The sequence below is a fragment of the Macrobrachium rosenbergii genome, chromosome 42, assembly GCF_040412425.1.
Source record: "Macrobrachium rosenbergii isolate ZJJX-2024 chromosome 42, ASM4041242v1, whole genome shotgun sequence".
NCBI classification, from domain to species: Eukaryota; Metazoa; Arthropoda; class Malacostraca; order Decapoda; family Palaemonidae; genus Macrobrachium; species Macrobrachium rosenbergii.
Genome location: NC_089782.1, coordinates 51,720,082 through 51,738,513, shown reverse-complemented (window position 1 = coordinate 51,738,513; position 18,432 = coordinate 51,720,082). Strand labels below are relative to the sequence as shown.

The 18,432-nt window shown below is 35.6% G+C and overlaps 1 long non-coding RNA gene across 1 annotated transcript in view; it reads left to right on the top strand.

Annotated features, from left to right (window-relative positions):
* LOC136828422 (uncharacterized) overlaps positions 1 to 8,327 on the top strand; it is a 320,263-nt gene extending 311,936 nt beyond the window's left edge. Inside the window, exon 4 of the long non-coding RNA XR_010850037.1 lies at positions 8,212 to 8,327. This is a non-coding gene — a long non-coding RNA (uncharacterized lncRNA). The remainder of the gene's footprint in view (positions 1 to 8,211) is intronic.
* The last annotated feature ends 10,105 nt before the right edge of the window (positions 8,328 to 18,432 follow it).

The following is an 18,432-nucleotide window of genomic DNA, read 5'->3' as shown; positions in this document are numbered from 1 at the left end:
GCCTTTATAGTATGCGCAATGTAACGGCAGGCAACACGGGAAATGGTTTAAGACAGCCTTTCAAGAAAAATCATATACTCTACAATAGAAAAAAAAAATGCAAAAACACAAGACACCACATGAACAATGAACATCTGGAAGAAGCGGCAGGTAGGCAAAGGCAAAGGTCACGAGGGCGGGGCCACACAGGAGAAGGAGGCTAATTAAAGGCTAAAGAAGCCAGCACATGGAGAGGGCTTTAATCCACTCCCCACACACGTGTAAATACAGCTGGACTAGACTACGTGTCCAGTCATTCCACGGGTACTTGACAATGAAGACTGTTAGTCCTGCCGATTTTTCGAGATTCACAATCATATCATCAGGGAACTGTACGGAAAATCGACTAAATTAATAGATGGGACTGAACGGCTAAAACTGAATTATGTTAGAACATAAATCATTAAAAAGATTATAAACACTCACTTTAAAATTACACACATACTAGAGCACACTTAAATACATACGCACAAAGCGTAAAATCGTGCTACATATGAATACACTTATATATGGTTACACAAGAGCACATTAAAAAGAACAGATAAAATGGTAAAACATTCCGAATGAACTACGTCAGCAAAATTGTTTTAAAAATCCAAAAAGTTGAGCAATAAACTAAGACAGTAATACACTTAAACAACGCCACATAAAAAAGCACAGACGCTAACCTTACAATGCAAATAACAAAACCACACTAACAGACAACATGACAAAAAATCGTAGGTACAAATAGTAATAAACTTGGACAGGAACAATGGAGTAGAGGCAGTTTGAGGGCTTAACGAAGGATTTAGTTATTAGAAGTTTTGGTTGGTTTTGTGCTTGGCCAATAAATTCAAAATCTACGTATTTCATATGAGTTTTGCACTTGGTGACATGATTATAACTGAATTGGACAGTAACGACTATTCCATCCAATCGGGTAAGTTCTGTATAAGTACATGTTTCTTTGTTGTGTTGTTCATACTATATTAACTACAAGATTCTCATGAAGATGGGAGATATCTTTGATATTATTGTTGTATGTTAATATAAAGAAATTGTTTGTGTTGTAAGTTTCTTTTTTTTTTTATTATGGTTGTCATTTTGCCGTTCTAATGCATTGTTTAATGCAGTCAGGATATTTAAAATTTTTGCCAGTGTTTTTAATCTTATCTATTTCATCATCGAGGTACATATATGTAATGCTCTGATTTCTAATCTTTATTGCTGTGACCAGAATAAAGATGCACATATGCAGAAATATTAGTTGGCTCTCCGCAAACACCGTATTTAAACCCATTATTAGTTTTGCAGATGCCCTCAGTCAAGCCCCTATAGCCAGAGAACACCTGCGGTTTCTACGTGTATGTCAGCTAGAACAAATCACTCAAAGGTCAATGATATCTTGTAAAATTAGAAAATCGACTTTATGGGAAATCCAACATGTATGTTGGAAAAAGCACACCAACATCAAGATAATGGAAACTGAAAAGTTATTTGAAAAAGTATTTTATTATTATTATTATTATTATTATTATTATTATTATTATTATTATTATTAAAATTATTATTATTATTATTATTATTATTCAGGCATAGTTAAAGTTTCAGACTCATTCAACAGTCTCATCCACCTGAAGGGGAGGATGAGGTAGAAAATCAGTATGAGTCTACTAATCAATAGTGTTCTCGTTTGACTGGACATCAGCCTCATACATCACTGGCTATACCATTCACTAATACGGTCCATGTCATGACTGAGACTAAGGGCAGCTTCATTTCTTATAAGTGGAGACTTTACTGCATCCACAAATGTTGCATCATTGGCATACTGAACAATCTTGTTTTCCAGGCCAACAATCAGATTATTTGTATACACTAAAACTAACAGTGGTCCAATAACACTACCATGTGGACCTCCAGACACAGTTGGTCTTGGTTCGTTAAAGATCCCATCAATAGTAACTCGCTGCTTCCTACCAGTAAGGAAATCTTGAAGTAAACTTAAAATACACCCAACCACTTCAAGATTCTGAAGCTTATAAATAAGTGCCTTATGGTTTACTTAATTGAAAGCAGCACTAAAATCTGTGTGAGTTACTCTAAACTCAAAAGTTTCTCTTGCAAATGACATGTCACATCTAAAAGAACATCACATATCACGTATGTAGAATCCTTTGGATTCTACATATGTGTATAGGAGCTTAAAAATAAGTCTTTCAGCAACTTTTGAGAGCACAGGGAGGAAAGAAATTGGCTTGTAGTTACTGTAGTCTGCAGATACACTGGTCTTGGGAACAGGCACTGTATTTCTAAGCTTGCACTCATCAACAAAGATACTACGTAATATCAGGATCGTCTCCACCTCAACCATCAAGTTTATCAAGAATTTTCTTAACATCCCCTAGAGTGCAATGCAAACTTTGTAAGAAAAGTTTCAGGGTAACAAGTATCAGGGAGAGGGACATCCTCAGCTGACTGTTTAATTTCAAATCTCGATGAAGCAGTTCCCTTTTAATAGTGGTGGAATTGAAGACGAGCCTGACCCAAAGATAGAAGATGCCAGTTTCCAGCACAGATGAGGCTGAGTAATTCCTTCAAGTTTCCTCTTTAAGGAATAATTGTAATTTCTCTCAGCTCTATGATAAATTCTGTTTGAAGCACGGCGAGACTCAACGAAAATGGTGTAATTTTCATGCGAACAATTTCGTCTCTTTGTGATGAATTTGTTCGTTTGTCGCGGTAAGCTCATCTAGATGTATCAACAAACCATGGCTGGTGATTTGTCTTGAATTTGATGACCTTTCTAGAGACATACCTTACTAAAATAGTCATCAGCATTTCATTAAACTTTTTCTTGGGATCTGGATCTGATATAGCATCTGAAATGTTAAGTACCTGACAAGTTTCAATTAAGCGATCCCAGTAGGCTCAAGATTTCAACCAAACCGTTTTTCCACTGATGTATACGTCTGAAGTGCCTATATACTCGCATACCTTGGACTTGACGATAGCTAGAACATCTGTGAGTATGAGGTCTAATCTAATATCAGAAATATGTATGGGCTCCTCAGTCAGCTGGACAAAATCTGAGGATACACAGAACTCAGGAGCAGACCGGCCATGTTGATCGGTGGAATTTGAATTAGGCCACTTGCTGTGCTTTGTATTGCAGTCTCCACAAATAATGATGGAAACTTTTGAATCCTGTGATTGAGCCATATTAATCCTCTCCAAGAGACAGTAATATACAGAATCGTCAACATTGTAGAACTTGCTGAAAATCTCAAAACAAAGAACTTCATGGCAACTACACTCCAAGTTTTTTATGATAAATACGCTGTCCAGACCTAGTGTTCATACCGTTTGCTTGTGGGATGTTACGACGATAAATAAAGTCAATGCATCAAACCCTAGGATTGAAAATTCAACCTTTGACTTGTTGCTACTTACAGGTGTCTCAGATGAAAACATCAAATCATAATTACGGCCACAATTCTGGAGATCAAGAAAATTTGACCTTAAGCCTCAAATATTTGAGTAAAGTTTTTTACAATTTTCCTTACGGTAATGAGTAGTAGGCCCAGGGTTTCAGCTCAATGTCTCCCAAAAGAATTAAAATTAACGACATACGATTAGAAGCGAAACTAATAAATAAATTCTTTACACAACATTGTAAACATCAACAGCAGTATTTACGGTATTTACAATAATTTTATAGTAAGAATGAATAAAGATGACCATATGTCATTAAAGAAGAGCCGGAAGCAACTGGTCAATAAGGTGGGGCCGGGACACCTTGTAAGGCAAAAAAGGAAGCTTGCCATGTTTGCCACAACAGCTAAGGGAGGGCAGTCAGGATGGATTTAGGAATTATAAATAGATGAGAAGGAAAAGATTAGGTGAAGAGGAAGGCACATTCTGATAATCCACCAAGCAACTTCTGCTTTCTCGTCAACCTGTCCTACACACTTCGAAAATACAGGAAAGTGAACAAAAATAGGAAAAATGCCTGATTGTACCCACAAGGAAGGGAACTCAAACCCAAGATCATGGGAGGCCACGGTACTATGGCTATGGCACAGTCCAAGTTTGGAGAACAAGGTTTGAATTCCTAGTAACCTTTTCGAAGAAGGGTTGCCTACCAAGGCTAAAGAGTTTCATCTCGAGAAAAAGAAGACATTCTGAAGCCTCACTACCACCAGAGTGGAAAGATCCTCTGGTGAATACTACTATGTGAAAATGAGGAGAAAAATATAAGGGGGTCTTAATTGGAAACACGAATGTGTCGTCAAGCTAACGAACAAACACCTACAATGTGATTAGTGCCAAAGGCTACGGGTATTTCGCTTTGTTAGCCTGTGCAGTGAACTGCTTGGAAATTACCAAAGAACTCGAATCTAGAAAAGTATAGTGATCTTACCAGTGAAGAAATGTGATTTGTGGACATAATTAACCACTGAATTGAAAAATGATAAAAAATAATGATTTGTGGAAAAAATGAAAAAAAATGTGAGACAACTCAAATGTCTGTCAGACATTCTAGATAGATTCCCGATGGACATCTGTGGGCACCACCACTGAATTGAAAAATGATAAAAAAAATATACTGAAGGCGAAAACAGAGAAATGAGCTGCATTACTAATTCTAAAAAAAAAAATAAATAAATTTTAAGTTGAGTAATTAAAATGCATGCAAAGAATTTGATAAAAAAAAAAGCTGTTAAAAAAAAATAAAACATTGTGAATAAAAATAAATTCAATAGTAAAGTGAGAAAGGAGGCTATGATGAAGGAAATGAAAACCTTATAAAAAAATGGTTGTGTGTTGTGACCTCTCATCGCTACAAATACCGTATGTCGTCGTATGTGTTTACCCAGAACATTGTTGAACACTTACCTATAAAGTGTTGGTATTTTTGTCATATTGTCTGTTAGCCTCTCTTGAAAACTCTCTCTCTCTCTCTCTTCTCTCTTTTTATATTCTCTCTCTCTTCTCGGTCATCTCTCTCTATAGTTGACTCTCCTTCTCTGTAACTCTCTGCTGTGATGATTGTTGGGTTTTAATAAGCTGTTTCTTCATTTACTAAAGATAGAAATCTTGACTTATCTGTGTGTGTTCAGAATCAAACTGGTTGTGTACAAAAATAATTTATTCTGTAAGACTAACAATAACAAGTTAAATGTGAGAACGTGCATGATAATAAAATGCATGACTAGAGAAAATTACTAACCACTCTCGAGAACAGTCTACAAAGGTATAACAGAACCAAAAGTGCGACTAATCCCCATCTCCGTTCTAAAGGAATACATCACCCCCACTGTACGAAATGTCTTATGTCACCAGTTCAAATTAAGTAGCCATATCTTCTGACAGGTGTCTGTCTAGACACGTAGGGGTACTCATGCTTGTTCCATGAAACATCTGTTTGAAAGAAAAACGTCTCTCATTAGTATAAAAAATCAACTAGTCTGTGATACTTTCACAACGCCACAAAATACATGTTAAAGAACTGATAACAAGATGACAACAAAATAATAAATCACCAAAAATGGTAAAAAAAAAAAGACAAGTAACTAAATGTTAATTACTGTCAACTCAGCCCTAAAACAGGTCATCAGAGCTTGGGATTTTCATTGTCATACACTTCAGCTTCCCCACTAGCAGTGAATGGCATTTCACCAAGGCTCTTGAGAATTCATCTCAAAACCGCACACACTCACACATATTTTTCCTTCGGCACACTCAGATTCCGGTCTTATCCAGCTCGAAGTTTCTAGAAACTCCGACACAAAGCACTGATAAAACTTCCGCTCCCATGATGGTCTCCAAGCCCTCAAGGTGACTTTCCCGTCCGGGCATTGGATGCTGAATTTGCAGATGACCACGCTGCACATACCACCCACCTGCAAGATTGCTGAACACCGTAAAACTTCCAGTGTTACAGTCACGTACAGTATACCTATACACATGGAAACATGTGTAAGATACAATAAAAACGCGCAATACAAATTTTCCCCGTAGGCCAATTATTAGTTCAGTTGGTTCCGCATCTCACAATCTCGTAAAGTACCCAGTGGATATAAGGAATAACGTTGACTTGATAAATAAAGTAAATAATGAACGGATTCATAGTGATACCAGGCTTTTGAGTTTTGATGTATGATATCTTTGTTCACAAAGGACCTATCGACGATCTGCTGGAGTTTTTATCCGATTTAGCAGACTGACAGTTGGAGCCAAGAACACTTAAATTGAAATTATTAAATTATATATAAAATAATTTGAATTCAATGGGAATTTTTACTCACAAAACTTAGATATGGCAATGGGTAACCCTGTATCTTCAGTGTTAAGTAATTTGTATATGGAATTTTTTAAAGTAAAATATTGAACAAAATCATTCCACGCATTGTTCAAATATATCGACGATATGATTTGTGTATGGTCAGTAAACGAAATGTAAATAACTTCTATGAAAAGTTACATGAATTAGTATAATCAGTTAAATTCGTTATGGAAATGGAATCGGATGTTTACAGAAAACCTACTAATATTGTGCATTTTTATTCTGGCCAAAACAATAAAGTTAAGAAATCAGTGTTCAAGTCTGTTTTTAAGAGCATCACGTATACGTAGTCCTGAATACTTTGATGATGATGAAATAGATAAGATAGGAATACTGGCAAAAAACTGGAATAACCTGATTATGTAAGAGACAATGCATTAGAAGCCGCAAAAATGACTCTGTGCCAAAACAAACAAGAAACTTACAACACAATTTATTTGTACTACCATAGAGTAATAATATAAAATATATCCCCCATCTTCTTAAGAATTTTGGAGTTTATGTAGCGTTTAAGAACAGTAAAACAATGAAACATGTACTTCTAAAGAACTCTCCCGACAACACTAAATGATACGTACATTAAATTCAATGCAGGTCTTGTGATAATTTATTGGTCAAACTGTAAAAACATTGAAAAAGAATAGAACAGTATAAAAAAATGTGTAAAATATGCACAGGTGAACAGTGGAATTTTTGTACATGCTAGTGAGAACAGTCATACAATCAATTAGATAGCTTCTTCTAAAAGTGCACTGGGGAGAAATATATAGTTTTATAAAAGAAAATTATAGTCGTAACATGAATATCACTTAAGGCATGTATTTGCTTAACCCTTTAATTTCAAAAGAAATTTGTAAAATGTTGAAATTTAAAGGAAGGCAGTATATATGTAAGGGAAAAGGATTGTCATATTTTTAAATACTGTATCGTCCCTAGTACTAATGTGTTTCGTTGCCCCCTTACCTTTGACACCTCTCAGGTGTGAACTTATAGTCTCCAAAGGGTTTGTATGTTTGTCCGTACTGTCAGGACCTACACTCAGTTTCCTATTTTTTTCACCTGTGGTGATGTGTGATATTATATCAGATATATATATATATATATATATATATATATATATATATATATATATATATATATATATATATAATATATATATATATATACTGTATATATATATATATATATATATATATATATATATATATATATATATATATATATATATATATATATATATATATATAGATAGATAAATAAATGAATCTATTGCATAATAAGAATGCATAAACCAATGACCTAACTATTTGCTCACTTCAGTCATTTCGTGAAACGTAGAAAATTTTATTTTGATAATGATTCACGTGTTGCAGATAAAGGTTATGAATAGGTTCCAGGCACAGCTCGTCCATCAGCGTAGTGTGTGAAAGTGAACCTCTCTTTTAAAAGCCATAAAATTTTCACATTTGCGTTGCATGTGTTTTTGAAGCCTGTTGGTGACGCTGATCTGTTGGTTTGGATAAAGAAGCATGTGGTCTTTCAAGTTCTTGTGCATGCTATGCAAAATTATTTCTGAGTGAGCTGTATGGGAATGAAGAAATGGCCATTTCATCTATATTAAAAACATGATTCGTTTATTTCCTAAGTTTCAACTTCATTTTCATTGTTCTTTTCATTTGTCCAAATGAGCTCTCTCGGGTGAACCCCGGGACCACTTATACATTGTAATGCCATACTTAATTAGGCATTGAAATGTAAGGAATACAATTTTTTGTCAATTAATCGATTTGAAGTTGGTTCCAGGGACGTTATGTCATAGCATTTTCTTGCATCTTCCCCAGGGCTGGCCAGCAGGAGCGCCTTCTGGAAAGGAGTTGGACAGGTAAGTGAGAAGAAGACTTAATATTCAAAGTAGTTGTACAGGTTAGTGAGAAAGAGACTTGGTAGAGAACATGAGAAGTATAACTTAGAAAGTGAGCACCGCACCTGGGAAAACTGCAGAGAATATTTATCAGTGCCTAAGTGCTGACACGCGAGGTCACCGTTGGTGGTACTACCCTGTGCAGTGAAGTTCTTAAAAGAACACTTTAATATGACAATGATGATACAGTCCGCTTAAGGGAGAATGGTGCCATTTGCCGCTCCTTCGGATCAGGGCTTTTAGGGAGGAACTCCCATTAAAATGTTTTTGGATAAAAAGAGTGGATTAAGTTAGTGACGAAATTTAGCAGTGAACCAGACACTGAAATATGATAATCAGTGTCCAGTAGCGGGTGAATGACGTTATTGTTATAATCATCCCTTTGGGGTTTCAACCACCCACCCCGTCTTCCCTCCACGGGAAGAGTAGCTAAAACACCCGTGATTGGCTGCCCTATTTGTCAATCAACCCACCTTAAAACCGAGTACTTTATCAATATGGCCTGCCGCAAATTTTCATTGCATTTAGAAGTAGTAGTGTGTGAGTGATTCAGGGTAACAAAGTTATTACTCAGTTTCTCAAGCATAAAATCCGCTTATTTATATATTATTGATTTATTTGTTTATTTACTTATGTACTTATTTATTTACTTATGAATCGGAGGAATGTCATGGAATTCTCAAGTTTTCCCTTAATAATTATATTAAGAAGTCATTTGTTTTCGGTGTCAGAGACCAGTGGAAGAGCGACGCCATCCGGTATAATATCAGGCAACCTCTAAATCTTGTATCAAACTTCTACAACTGAGGCCATTTTTAGGGAGCCTCTGTCTAACAATAATTTTCGTTTATTGTATAAAAATATTTAAATTGAATCCAAAGTCAGTTATGAAGATAACTCAGAACGCCTTACTGAGTTATCTCCATGGTTATCATTAAGTTTTTTAGTGTGCGTATGGGTTCACTGTTTTCTTTTTTCACATATGGGCATTGTATTCTTTGGAAGCTTGCTTATATGCGTATTCAACAAGAATGCTTAATTTTACAATAATAACCCGACTCCAAAAACATGATTCTTTTATTTTCCTCTGTTTACATTTTTGTTCACCCTTATTTGATTTTTAAAACAATTTTTACTTCTATTTCATGTTAATTTTCATTCGAATTTTGCCTTTTATTTTCTTGAGTCTCCTTTTTAAGATGTGTCTGTTTGTCTTTATTCAAACTACTCCATACATTTTCTTAATTGGACATTGAATTCATGGGTAGATTGCTGTCTTTCTTTCTTTGGGATATAAATGAAATATTTGTTTAATATTCCATGTGAGTTGATTAGAATTTTAGATATTAACGATAGTAATCATTCAAGAGCATAACAGCATCAATAATGAAAATAATATCGCCTTCCTTCTGTCGACTCTCAGCCACTCATCTTTAGGCCTTTTTTAGTTTCCAAGATATACTGTAATTTTGAACCAAGCATTTCCTGCATGAACCCGTAATGTCTAACATTGAACTAAGAGTCCTTATGAACCCAGAGACTCACATGCAGCTAATAGCTTAAATCAGACCCTTAACATTCAATGCCGACTTCGAACTTCCACATATTATTATTACTATATTATTATTATTATTATTTATTTATTTATATATATATATTTTTTTGGTCTATCACAGTCACCCTATTCGACTGGGTGGTTTTTATAGTGTGGGGTTCCGGGTTGCATCCTGCCTCCTTAGGAGTCTATCACTTTTCTCACTATGTGTGCTGTTTCTAGTAGCACACTTTTCTGCATGTGTCCTGGAGCTACTTCGGCATCTAGTTTTCCGGATTCCTCTTCAGGGATCTTGGGATCGTGCCTAGTGTTCCTATGATTATGGGTACAATTTCCACTGGCTTATTCCATATCCTTCTTATTTCGATTTTCAGGTCTTGATACTTATCAATTTTTTCTCTTTCTTTCTCATCTACTCTGGTGTCCTATGGTATTGCCACATCAATAAGTGATACTTTCTTCTTGATTTTGTCAACGAACGTCACGTTTGGTCTATTGGCACGTATCACCCTATCTGTTCTGATACCATAGTCCCAGAGGATCTTTGCCTGATCGTTTTCTATCACTCCCTCGGGTTGGCGTTTGTACCACTTATTACTGCAAGCTAGGTGGTGTTGCTTGCACAGGCTTCCAGTGGAGGGCTTTTCTTACTGAATCATGCCTCTTTATGTGCTGGTTCTGTGCAAGCTCCGGACGTTTACTTGCCATGTGATCTATGGTCTCGTCTTTCATATTGCACTTCCTGCATATGGGTGAGATGTTATTTCCATCTATTGTTCTTTGGACATATCTGGTTTTAGGGCCTGATCTTGTGCCGTTGTTAACATTCCTTCTGTTTCATTGCTGACCAGTTCTTTTGTCTGTCTCATGTACTGTCCGTGCATTGGTTTGTTGTGCCATTCCTCAGTTCTGTTTTTCATTCTCCTGTCTCTGTATATTTGTAGGTCTTCGTCTACTTTTATCAGCCCTTCTTCCCATGCACTCCTTAGCCACTCTTCTTCACTGGTTTTCAGATATTTCCCCAGTGCTCTGCTCTCGATGTAGACGCAGTCCTCTGTGCTTAGTAGCCCTCTCTCCCCTTCCTTTCGTGTTATGTATAGTCTGTCTGTATTTGCTCTTGGGTGTAGTGCTTTGTGTATTGTCATGTGTTTTCTAGTTTTCAGGTCTATGCTGCGGAGTTCAGCCTTTGTTCACTCCACTACTCCTGCGCTGCATCTGATTACTGGTACTGCCCATGTGTTTAGGGCTTTTGTCATGTTTCCTGTGTTGAGTTTTGACTTGAGTATCGCCATAAGTCTCTGCATATATTCTTTCCTGATCGTGTCCTTCATCTCTTGGTGTTTTATATCCTCTCCTTCTATTATTCCCAGGTATTTGTATCCTGTCTCATCTATGTGTTTGATACTATTCCCGTCTGGTATATTTATCCCTTCAGTCCTTGTTACTTTGCCTTTTTGTATGTTGACCAAGGCGAATTTTTCTATTCCAAAATCCATCCTCATGTCCCCAGATAGAATCCTTACAGTCTGGATTAGGGTATCTATTTCCTTGATGCTCTTACCATACAGCTTGATGTCGTCCATGAACATCAGATGGTTAATTCTGTTGCGTCCTTTCTTGAGTTGGTACCCAGCATCCATCTTCTGCAGTATTTTTGTCATGGGAATCATGGCTACTACGAAGAGTAGTGGGGACAGTGAGTAGCCTTGAAAGATCCCTCTCCTGATGTTAACCTCTGCTAGTCTTATCCCAGAGCTTGTAAGTACTGTATTCTAGTTGCCCATTGTATTTTTAAGAAAGCTGATGGTGTTTTCCTCTGCCCCATATATTTTCAGGCACTCTGTTAGCCACATGTGCGGTATCATGTCGAAGGCTTTCTTGTAGTCAATCCATGCCATGCTTAGGTTGGTTCTCCTCTTTACTATTCTTCATTACCATTTTGTCTATTAGGAGCTGGTCTTTTGTGCTTCTACACTTCCTTCTGCAGCCTTTCTGTTGGTGGGGGATGGTGTTTGTATCCTCTAGGTAGTTGTATAGCTTTTCACTGTTAGTAACTTCCACGTTATTGGCAGGCAGGTGATAGGCCTGTAGTTACTTGCTCTATTTCCCTTGTTCTTGTCTTTCTTCTTTCTGTACTAAGGATGTTCTCCCTGTGGTCATCCATTTGGGCGCATGGTGGTTTGTGATACAATGCTGGAGTTGTTCTGCCATTCGTGGGCGTAGGGCCTTGAAGTTTTTGGGCCAGTGTCCATGGACTTTATCGGGACCTGGGGCTTTCCAGTTGGGGATTTTCTTTATTATTATTATTATTATTATTATTATTATTATTATTATTATTATTATTATTATTATTATTATTATTATTATTCAGAAGATGAAGCCTATTCATATGGAACAAACCCACAGAGGCCATTGACTTGAAATTTAAGCTTCCAAAGAATATTGTGTTCATTAGGAAAGAGTAAGAGGAGATAAAGGGAAATACAGAAAGAAAAGATCCCACTAATTAAAACAGAAGAAAATAAGTTAAGAAATTAACAAATAGATAAAAATACACTAAAATGTAAGGAGGATAGCATTAGGGTAGTAATGCATTGCACCTTTGCTTGAACTTCTGAGGTTCCAATTGCACGACATCCTCTGGGAGGCTGTTCCATAGTCCAACAGTGTGAGGAATAAGGACCTATGGAACTAAGAAGTTCGACAGCGAGGCACATTTACTGCATATTGGTGCTGCTGTTCAGTGAATCTGGTCGCTCTCAGCAGATAAAGCCCCCTCGACTTGGGACCACCTTGACATGGTGAGGGGCCTCTGAATCCCAGGAATTTGTTCTGGGGTTTGAGTCCAAGAGTCACATATATCATTATATAATGCTTTGGATTAATTTTTGTGGAATTTTCCGCTTTTACTAAAATTTATTGGACCTGATAGGTCCAATAATAGGAAAAGATATTATAGCTCAGAATTGTTTTATATCCGAGGCTAAATAGTTGAAGCTGTGGTAGGACCATCAACTGCCCGATAATGTTAGAATCTGATAGCTCAAAGGGTCTGGTTCTGGGGATAGGACTCTCAGGAATTCTAGCCTGTTTGCCCATAATATGATTAGGGTGGGGATGATCATATTCTTTGTAATACTTTCAGTCCTAGCAAGCAGGTTTGGCTTGCACTTGGGCCACTCTAATCATGTTGTGCCATCCCCTGTTGGGTAGGGTAGGGATGCGGACATTTGGGAGTCGGCTCTCACTTGTGCCATTGGTGGAAGAATAAACTTCATGAAAGGCTAATGATGTCTTTTTAAAGTTTTCAGGTTTAATTTTTCTTTTTTCCTCAGATCTTTATGATAAGTAGAAATAAAGATTTGAGTACCCCTGGGCCCTTTCATGGTACTTTCTCGGCACAGTTGACGACTGCTGGAACCTCCTCTAACAACTTCTGCTTAGAAAAGTCCAAGAAACATTCTAGTGTAATTACACTTGAACCCTATGCTCCAGTACAGAGCAAACCTAAAAAAAGTTAAATATCGTCTTAATGCAACCTTGTCTCACTTCGACTCCCTCTTTGGGAGTGGAAGTTGGTCAAGGTTTCTAACCTTAGAAACAGAACGAAAAATTTCAGCCCTAAAGTTGGAAAACTGCCTATTAAACAGACATTCAACGGCAGAATTGTCGTTTAGACAGATAAGAGAAAAGACGTGGCTTATAGAAACCACAACAAAGAGTCTGTCTGATGACTATATATGTCTATAACAACAATAGATAATATAAATGTAAAAATTAAAAAAATACAACACTGAGAATAGCGTTCAGGGTACTATTGTGGTTCCTGAGAACAGTGACGAACCAATAGAAAAGAGTATTCTCTTGGACTCTCTTAAAAAAAAGATATCCCAAAGTCCAAGATTATGAGGTATATAATATACCGAGTAAGCAAAGAAATAAGCAAATTTTAAAATTCGCAAAAATAAAATTTGAAAGTCAAGATCTCCTTCAAAAAATAAAAATATTAGGCCAAAACAGAGAAATAAGGCCATACGTCCCAAAGCCACTACAGTTTCAAAATTGTAGTAAATATGGGCATGCAAAGAAATATTGTAGAAATGAACCTGTTTTCGTTTATTGTGAATCTGAAGAACATGCCACACAATGGAAGTGCAGTGAACCAAAGTGCATAAACTGTGGGCAAGACCATCATGCAAGGTCCAAAGAATGTATGTACTGTATATACAGTACAGTTAGAAATATTACAAAAAAGAACTGGTATGTCTATAAAAGAAGCCAAATTAGAATCAAAAGTGAGAGGAATTCAAGATCCGTCTAAGAAGCATATATATTCTTCAATAGCAAGAACCAGTAATGAAAGAAAAACGCATACAAACAGTAGTAACGGAGCACAGAAAAATAAATCTTAAGAAGAAATAAATACTTTCCAGAAAAAACTAAAATTGTAAAGAATCAAGAAACAGGTGCAAATGATATGGATGATATTTTATCAAAATCATTTGAAATATTAATACAAATAGCTCAAGAAGACGGTACCACAGAAGTGACAGAGAAAAGTTGTGATGAACTGGAAAATAAAGATAAAAAAAGATCTTTGGAGAGAACACCACCCAAAACGAAGAAACCAACTATTATTAGAGAAACATCGGATATGAAGAAAGAACAAAAACAAAAACAGGCTAAGATTATACCTTTGGCTCCGAAAATAATAGTAAAACCTATGGAACCAGATATCCAAAACGCCAAAGAAGTAGAAGAGATCCATACCATAGATAACAATGATTATGTCAAGGGAGAAGAGATTACTCCATCTGCAATAATTGTACAAGAACAAATGAAACAAAAAATATAATTGATAACAAGTGTGGATGTAACGATTGTTTCATTGAATTGTGCAGTAATAAGAAAAACATAACAAAAGATGGGTTAACAAACATTATAAGAAATTTTAGGAAATATAGAAAAAAAGAAACCACTGATTGGAGCACCCATGAAAAAGGTTTGCTTGTGCATTGCACACTTAATATATTATAAAGATAAGCAAGTAAATGTCGTGAGTAAATTATTAGAAAAGATCCCAATTGATAATACAAAAAAAGAAAGTAAAACTCAACCGCTATAACATAATATTTTCAAAAGCTGTATTATACAATGAAACGTAAATGGTATACTGACCAAATTACACCTAGGAGAAGTACAACTATTATTAAAAGAATATGAACCAATGATATGCTTACAACATATCAACAAAACTGTGTCAGCAATAGGTAGATACACCTTAGCATCAGCATCACGAGAGGAAGAAGGAAATTTAGGTACAGCCATATATGTACATAACAAAGTAGTTTATGACAAAGTGCCTGTAAACATCGCTGACTTGCAAATATCAAGTATTAAAATACGAATAAAAACGATAATTATGTAATTTATAATTTATACAACCAACCTAATAAAAATTACGACATTGGTAAACTTAGAATTACTTAACAGTGCCAAAGAACCTACATTAATAGTAGGTGATTTTAATGCTCACAAACCAATGTGGGACTATAATTGTTCAAAGTCAAATAGAGCAGGAAGTAAAGTAGAAGAATTTATAGATTCAAATGACATGTGCCGTATAAATGATGACGATGTCAGCACATATTCAAAAACACATGGAACATTTTCCTCAGTAGACTTAACTCTGTGTGCCTCCAGTGTAGTAGACAGATTAGACTGGAATACAATTGATGACTTGCATACCAGTGATCATTTCCCAATATTAATTTCCTTATTACAGTATCATCCTGCAAAACATTTCCCTCACTATAACATTTATAAAGCAGATTGGGAGCGATATGAAATGCACACTAGGAATATCCCACCATTTGAATATTTAAAAGACCATAATGAAACTAATAAATTTCTTGTTGATTTCATTAAAAATGCTGCTGATAAAGCAATACCAAAATCAAGATCTCATCCAACAAAACACAAAGTTCCATGGTGGTCTGATAAGCTAACAGAATTGGTAAATATAAAACACTCAATAGGGAGACAATTAGATCATTTGAATAAAAAATTCAATAAAATGAATAAAACATTACCGACATAAGAAGAAAATTTCCAAAAAATTACTATTATTACTAGAAATTGATGCATTAAAACGGCTCTACAACAAATTATCTTCAAAATTTAAAAGGGAAGTAATTCAAAGAAGAATCATTTCATGGAGGAAATATGTATCAGATCTCTCAAATAATACTCCCATACAAAAAATGTGGTAAAAAATTCAGGAAGATAAATGGTACCCATGTTAAACCACCTAGACATGCCATATTAAAAGATGGAAAAAGAATACTTGACCCGAAAGAAATAAGTAATGTAATAGGAAAAAACTTGGCAAAAGTAAGTAAAGATAAAAATTTAGATGAACACTTCCGCACAAAAAAAATATATATAGAATTAATAACAAATTTTGAAATAATAGAAGATATATATTATAATGGAAAATTTAATATGGAAGAGTTGGAACATGCTCTCTTGAACAGCAATAAATCTGCCCTGGAGGCGACAATATTTGTTTTGAAATGATCTGCTACTTAGCACCTTTGGCAAAGTCATACTTATTACAATTTTATTATCACTTACGGCGTCGAAATTTATTTCCTGATGAATGGCGTAAAGCTATAATTATTGCTATCCTCAAACCTGGAAAGGATCCCAGTAATGTAAACAGTTGCAGACAAATTTCTGTAACAAGCTGCTTATGCAAACTACTAGAGAAAATGGTAAATGCGCAACTAACATGGCACATTCGAGAAAATAAAATTTTGACTCCCAATCAGTTTGGGTCACAATGTAACAGATCTGCATTGGATTCTCTATCTAACTTAGAAGACCATATATGAAGAGGATTTGAATGAAAACAAATTACTAAAGCCGTCTTTTTTGACATTGAAACGGCATATGATACTACATGGAGGTATGCAATATTAAAAACGTTGCACAAAAACGGCATCCGTGGACATTTACCCAGGTTTATCCAAAACTTTTTGACAAATTGCACTTTTCAAGTGAGAATTGATGACGTATTGTCAAGTACATTTCCACTTGAAAATGGTGTTCCACAAGGAAGCGTCCTTAGTGGCACACGTTTTACTTTAGGAATAAACGATATCAGTAAAAATCTATCTATCTGAGTTAAAAATACCTTGTATATGGATGATTTTGCCATATATTATTCAGCTCTTGCATAAAATATGCACAGCACCTCATTAATAAAACTTTAATAAAAATAGATGAATGGGCCTCATCTGTAGGCTTGAGGGTATCCATACAAAAGATTCGAGCAGGAATGTTTTATAAAAATAAAAAGTGGAAAAAAGGTGAAGAAATAGATTTAAAAATCAGGAGACATTCCATACCAAATGGCCAAACAGCAGAATTTTTGGGATTAGTATTTGATACTCACTTAAACTGGAAAGCCCACATGAACATACATGAAATCAAAATATAAAAAAGCATTAAATCTAATTAAAAAACTATCGAACACTACTTGGAGAGCCGATAAACATACCCTTATTGTGCTCTATAAAGCAACAGTGCTGTCTATCATTGATTATGGAAGCGAAATATATGGCTCAGCATCAGACGCAACGCTGAAAACGTTGGATCCAGTTCACAACCAAGCCCTTAGAATATGTTCAGGAGCCTTTAGATCATCACCAACATCATGTTTACAAGTCGAATGTGGTGAACTACCACTGGCTCTCCATAGAGAGCTTGTAACATTGAAGAGTGCCCTGAGAATTCAGACAAGTGATTCTTCAACCAAAAAATTATTTGAATTAAGAGATGTATTTAATAACAATCATATGCCAACTTTCCCAATTCAATCTAGAAGATTGTTCGAATCACTGAATTTACATATACAGCTACCTTCAGTAGTAAAATTACCTCCTTGGAATATGAATATAATGAAAATTTGCACACACTTAAAATATTTATCAAAAGTTGCTCATATGCCCCAGAACACCATAGACAACATACACTAGAACATATGATCCGTAAAGATCCACAGTACGGAGTGGGATATGCTGCAGTATCCCAAGACAAAACGTATCAGTTCTCTCTACCAGATAATGCCTCAGTATTTACAATTGGGTCATGTGCAATAGCATCAGCCATAAAAATAATAAAAGAAGCCTCATTTAATAATTTTGTGATTTTTAGTGACTCCAGAAGCTCTGTAGAAACCATTCAAAGCTATAATCCAAAAAATAATATTGCACAACAAATTAAGCTTTCACTCCATAAATTGTATAATAATGGAAAAAATATTGAAATATGTTGGATCCCTTCCCATGTAGGGATTAAAGGAAATGAAGAGAGGCTGATAAAGCAGCGAAAGAAGCGGTCCACATGACAAGAGCTAATGTAAACATCCCTATTAGTGATTATATAAGGTATATAAAAACAAACATTGCAAGTAAATGACAAAATATATGGAATAAAGAACCTGAAAATAGTAAATTGAAACATAAAATCCAATGTTGGAAAATGGAGTTCATGATATCAGAGAGAGACACACACACAAGT